The sequence below is a fragment of the Schistosoma haematobium genome, chromosome 4 (assembly GCF_000699445.3).
Source record: "Schistosoma haematobium chromosome 4, whole genome shotgun sequence".
Lineage (NCBI taxonomy): Eukaryota > Metazoa > Platyhelminthes > Trematoda > Strigeidida > Schistosomatidae > Schistosoma > Schistosoma haematobium.
Genome location: NC_067199.1, coordinates 21570519 through 21577696, shown reverse-complemented (window position 1 = coordinate 21577696; position 7178 = coordinate 21570519).

Genomic DNA, 7178 nt, shown 5'->3' with positions numbered 1-7178 from the left:
TGAGAAATTGATCTGAAATGTGTTTATTTGTGTATGGATTACTTTTTAGTTTCGCAACACATCATTGCCCCTCTAGTTCTTGTATTCTTGTTGTGTCAGTCAGTCAGCTACAACGTAGGACCAGGCACATATATGCATCGGTCCAGGTTGCCATACCGCATCAGCACAACAAGATGAACACCGGATTCATAGCAGTGGTTAGGTCAAAGGTAGTAATATATAGGACAAAGATTGCATATAGAGATATAGTACAAGAAGAAAGAATTGGTTCGTAGAAAGAAAGATATGAAGCGATTTTAATCTCTTAGTTTAAGGGAAGACAGGGAGTGTATACACCGACGCCATTGTGATCGATTCTGAGCCATGTCACCAAGAGTCTCCAACCATTGGTTACGATAGTCACACGGACCCCAACCAAGTAGTCTGCATCTACCAACATGGCTCAGACTAGAAGTTAGTGACTTCAAGCACTGATGCCACGTTTTGGTTTGGTCGCCCCTAACTTTCTTCCAACCATTTCCAATACCGGATAGCATTGCACGTCGTGGTAATCGGTGTTCAGGCATACGTAACACGTGACCCAACCATCTCAGTCGATGAAGATTCATAACCTCATCAACTGATTTACCATCATTCCCTAATATCCTGCGTCTAACCTCACTATTACTTACCCGGTGATCCCAGCAGACGCCAGCAATATTTCTAAGGCATATGTGGTCAAATACTAATAGCTTACGAGTGTCTTCTACTCTTAATGGCCATGTTTCGCTGCCGTAAATTAAAACAGAACGGACTGCCGCTCAGTATAATCGTTCTTTTATTGATAGACGGATATCTCGCCTTCGCCATAGGTGACGCAAGTTGGCAAAAGCCAAACGAGCTTTTCGAATCCGTGCTGAGATTTCGTCCGATACCAACCCATTAGGGCTGATCAGACTTCCAAGATAAGTGAAGTTGTCAACGCGTTCGACTACTTCACTCCCTATTCTTAGTTCAGGTGTTAACACAGACCAGTTGTGTAACAGTCAGTGATTTAATATGAATGGGAAGATCACGTCGAGTACCCAAACAAGCTTGAACATGATATCCATCACCGATTTTAATATGAATTTTCTTTTGATGTATTTTTAGTTAAGATTGAAATGTTTTATATCGATTGGCTGAACGATTAACTTATCTTAAACAATATTTGTAATTGTCTATACATGTTATAATCGCTTATATACATAATTGATAAGTTCCATGATTAAAGTTGATTTTCATTCTAGTATTAATATTTCAAGGTCAAACGTTACTGTTCTGAAAATGACCTCAAATTGCAGGTTTATAAAATAGATTAAGTGATTTATGAAATTTTTTAACAATTTCGGAAATAAATGTCATCTTGGACTTGAATTAAACGAAGAGCCATTCGGTTCTCTTTTTAAGAAAATCAACCACTACAACTTACAAAACATAAGGGATATGAAAAATCCGTCATTACAAAATATTTTCGTAAAGTGTATATTTCCATTAATATTGTATTGGAAACATTATGCTTTTTGATTAAAATACTGGATCGATCCTGATCGACTGATATTACTCAAAGATATGCTTTGAATAAGTGATGATTATTTATGAAATTTAAATTATCAAGATATTACTGTCGAAGTCAGAATAGTTGAGCTATGGTGTATCTGACTGTGGGACTGGATGATGAGGGTTCAAATACCAAAGGGAGATTCACTTCCATCAAGACTGCGCAGTCATTTTGATAATAAACTCCAGACCCTACCTCGTTGAGAAGTTGAAAGCTGCTCAAGTGAATTAGATCTCGTCTAAGAGTTAGACATTATAAAGTCGGTTACTATTCAGTGACAAATTAGTATATATATCTTAATTGTCTACAAGAAATCTGAATAAATATAGAACAAATGAACAATTAATAAACACTTAATATAGCATTGGGTTTATTGAAGCGAAGGTATAATTTATTTCGTTATAACCAGGTGATGAACAGTAAAGAGTTCAGTTAGCTATTTATAGTTAAGTCACAACTTACAATTACTTTAACACATCAGTATCCCTGTATGTGTTCAGTTAGTATTTATTTGATTTTAGATCAGGAAAAAGGACCCGAAGAAACCTAAGGGGATTGGATAGCCATTAGATCATAGTTTAAGACCACATCAGAATGTAGAAACTGTCTTGTTAGAAATCGAACCCAGAAACTTCAGGTTTTGCAGCTAGAGTGTGAACTTATCTTTAGACCGCTGAGTTGGAACTCAATGATCCACATTTATAACTTCTGTCAATTTATGATATAACACGAAAATCGTCCGATACTATGGGAATATAAATGCGTCAGACTCAACATAGTTGAACTACACCAGTCACAAACTCCTAGTGGCATTTAGGAAATTTCAGCGTGAGTTACAGTTTGTGGATTTTTTTCCTATTACCTCGAATGATATTAAATTTAGTAAGCCGAATTATACGTTATTCAGCTAATTCTGTTAAACTACAAACCCATATCGATCAATAATTATAATTTGAATACCTACAGATGGATGATCTCATACTCATCATATAACCCTCTAAAACGTAACAGCAATAATTGTTATCAGCCCAAAACACATTATAAGACATTATAATAATCATCGGCGTCTTTGTTATTACAACCTAGACTTGATTTCTTGGATATGATACTAGAACCTATTCCAGATATCTTATTTCAATCATTGATTGACTTTATTTTCACATATATAAACATTTGAGGAAATCAGCAAAATATACACTTCGATACTACTCCATTTTGTGTAAATTGGTCACAGTGCCAGCATATGTCAATCATTCTCAATAATTTATCGGGTTAGTAATTTTCTGTCTAACTCAGTTCTATTCAGATTCCGTCATACAATAGAAGCGATAGTCGTTCGGATCAAAAACCAGTATTATGTTTCCAAAAACAGTGTTCAAATCTTTTAGCTAAATTGTGAGACTTCAGTGTCAATTAATCAATAGTAATTATAACTATAGAATAACTTAATTTAACCAATGCACATGCAACCTTTGTTAATCAAATATTATTGTTGTTATTTTTATTCATATATCTTTACATCATATATATATATATATATATATATATATATATATATATATATATATATATATATATATACGACGTATTCACCTTGAAACTAGCCACTTTTTGGATTAACTGTAGAACTTGAAAAGAATTTGTTGAAAAGAATATTCTTTGTTCAGATATCAGTGTTTTAATAGGTGGAATTTTAAACAAGTAACTTATTGCTTAAAGCACTGAACTTTCAACTATTAGGTCTTATTTGAAAAATTCATTTCATCTATATGGTTTGAGTAGGATTTAGGTGATAGAAAATTACTGTAAGTTGAATTTCAAGCAAATATATGGTTAACAAAAAAACTATCCGAAATTTTGGTATTGAACATATAGTCAGAAAAACTGTAGTTATTTATTATGCCATTATTTCTCGATATTTATTATGGTGTTGTGGTTAATGTTATTACAAGCCTCTCTGACCGATCTTAACTTTGGGAGAGATGACCTACTTTGACCTCCTCAATTATTTTGTCATTTACACATGTGACGTTGAGATATGGGTATAATATTAGGTATGTACCTATATATTTACTTGTATCTCTCATATCTATTAGTATTGAGTAGATGCATTTGACTTCTCCGCTTCGCATATCTCATCGTCTGTTTATGTAAGCGAACGTTTCAGTCAGTCAGCTACAACGTAGGACCAGACACATATATGCATCGGTCCGAGTTGCCACACCGCATTAGCACAGCAAGATGAACACCGAATTCATAGAAGTAGCTAATTCAATGGTGATAATATATAAAGGAAAGACTGCATATAAGGATATAGTACAGGAAGAAAGAATTAGTTCGTAGGAAGAAATGTATAGAGCGATTTTAATCTCACGGTCTAAGGGAAGACAAAGAATGTATACACCTACACCATTGTCATCGATTCTGAGCCATGTCACCGAGAGTCTCCAACCATGGTTTACGATAGTCATGTGGACCACAACCAGGTAGTCTGTATCTACCAACATGGCTCAGACTAGAAGTTAGTGACTTCAAGCACTGATGCCACGTTTTGGTTTGGTCGCCCCTAACTTTCTTCCAACCATTTCCAATACCGGATAGCATTGCACGTCGTGGTAATCGGTGTTCAGGCATACGTAACACGTGACCCAACCATCTCAGTCGATGAAGATTCATAACCTCATCAACTGATTTACCATCATTCCCTAATATCCTGCGTCTAACCTCACTATTACTTACCCGGTGATCCCAGCAGACGCCAGCAATATTTCTAAGGCATATGTGGTCAAATACTAATAGCTTACGAGTGTCTTCTACTCTTAATGGCCATGTTTCGCTGCCGTAAATTAAAACAGAACGGACTGCCGCTCAGTATAATCGTTCTTTTATTGATAGACGGATATCTCGCCTTCGCCACAGGTGACGTAAGTCGGCAAAAGCCAAGCGAATGTCTAAAATCAGTTCTTCCAACTTAATTCATGTTTGGCTTTTTATAAACATCGCCCAAATGGGATTTGTTCAAGCAGAATATACGAAGTCAAATGGAGAATTTATGTTCACGGTTCATTCCTTCATAATTCGTTATGGAGCCAGAACACAATGTGCCAATGTTTGTGAAATAATCTGATACAAAAAATAATGAATTTCTACCTTAAGATAACTTTGATACGAATACGATATTGAAGATAATTAGTGACGTATAATGTGTTGAGTCGGCTTTCCGAGAACTGCAACGGAGCCTCCAGAGGCCCTAAAGGAGCCGAAGAGTCTTAGCCAATCAGAGCATGATGGAGCTTTCTAGAATATCAACGTGGCGTGCTACTATGGGTCAGTAGCATAATATGTCTTTTAGCGGATTGGCCAAAATATGATGTTGATCTAACAAATGTTAACATCTATGAATGCTCGTGTTTTTCTGTACAAAAATGAACATTTGGTGTTAAGTGTTTTTCGCTTATTTTGCGCCTTTTCTGTCGAGTTCAGGTCGCTGCGTAGTTCTAGCTTGCGGGTTACCAGAATAGCTTAGGAACCGAATAGAGCGTTCTAATTAACAAGACTTATCAGAATGGAGCTAATTAATTCTGATTGCTTAAGGAGAGGCAGTTAGCTGTGATAGCAAAGACCTTAAACAGACAAATATATGTGATGGGTAGAATTAAGTAATCGTTGAGTGTTTTGTAACTTACATTTTCACCCTCGATTGCGTTTTCGTTAAGCAACAAGTAACTAATACATAGTCATCTGTTTAGTCAATGAGTTAGTGTTTCTATCCTCTATTTCGCTGTGATTGAGGATCGGTTTCGTGATACTTTTCCCCACATACTTGAATTCAACGTGACACAAACGAAAGTTAAAAGGATAAATTTTACACCACAACTTGATGTCAGTAGGACAGATAATAATGTGGTGTTGGACAGCGTTTTATCAACTGATATTTCTCACGCCACAACAGTACACAAATTGAATTCGAAAACTTTTCACTCAAATTGAATAGTTAAATCCAACCAGTTTTCCAGTGTCGTCGTTCTGGTGATGCTAGCTTGACCTCATGGATGTATATATATGAGATATATAATGGTCCAGTGATTATCAGGTAGTGTTGATTAAGAGGATCAAGGTGATCATTAGGAAATGATAATTTGCGGTACAGAGAAATTTGAGAACAGAAACAAACATTAGGTACAATAAATATGGAGCGGCGGCTTGATAGTTCAGCTTTTAGCCACTCAATCTACTTCAGTTCGGGTAGCCGAGTCACATCAATAATCCTCACACTTAAAGCTTCGGTCATACCCAAGTATCCAGTGAATGAATGAATTAATTAAAAAATTATAAAAACAAATAATACGCATCACTGGTGTTCCTTTCGTTTCAGGTCATTGAGGCTATGTATTTTCTTCGGGATATTTGACGGTTGGTCATTAGCTAGGATTTCATGAAATGAAATAGAATATTTAGCGATTGTACATATGTTTCATTTATTTAAAGTGGAAAATTAGACCCACATAGATTCAAATACTCATTCTTATTTCAACCCGTGTAACTCATTACTCAAATGATTATAATTAGAGTTAATTTTAGCTTTTTGAATCATCAACAATCAAATGACAATATTGATCAGTCTATGCATATTATGCACAAACCATACAATTGTCAAACTAAGCAACTATTTAAAATAATTAAGGAATACTTATTGAACATATATATTTGATTGTGTACATCAACTAATTTTTTCTGAATTTAATAAAATTACTTCATCCTTGACCTAAATCATTAACTCACATGATGTTTAATAGATAAATCAGGCTATATATTGGTGTGAGATTTGAAAATATATGCAACCGTTTTAAAAGATTGTTTCCATAAGGACATCATCTGTAAACACGGTACAGATAATATCCTGAAAGGTTTAAAGATTCGCTACATAGACCAAAAACAAATGGAAATCTAGTAATTGCCAAACCTAATAAAGTGTCAGGAATAGTTCTAATGAACAAAACAGTATATGTAGAAAAAAATGAATATAATACTTGGTGATCAAGGCAAATTTCAGAAACTGTCTCCTGAGGACGACCCGAAAGAAGAGTAAACGACAGTTGACTCAATCATTAAATAGTCTGAAACAAATCGATGCAATACCCCAGGACTTATATACAACACTCAGACCCATTGTTACATGTGATATTTGTACGAACTAATGATTCTTTTGTACTTGATTACAATCCGTTCGTTTGTGCTCATCTTTCTCTACTTGCTGTAAATTGCACTATTTCGGGCATTGCTAGTTAGCACAATAATTCGGATACTTCTAATTGTCATATTGGCGTTGCGATTGAGCTTGTGTTTGAACAGTTGGATATACATTCAAATTCTGAAGATTACATTGTAAAGGGTTGAAATTCGGTATAGTCAGGAAAGATGTTAAGGATGATAAAATTGTTGCTCGTTTCCTCACATCCTTCGGAAAGGATCTTTACAGCCCACTAAAATCTTTGGCATTCCTAGATAAGCTTATTTCACTTCCCTACGCAAATCACGAAGAACTACAACCAAATCATGTGAAATGCACTTATTTCGAATGCTGTTAAAGAATAGAATT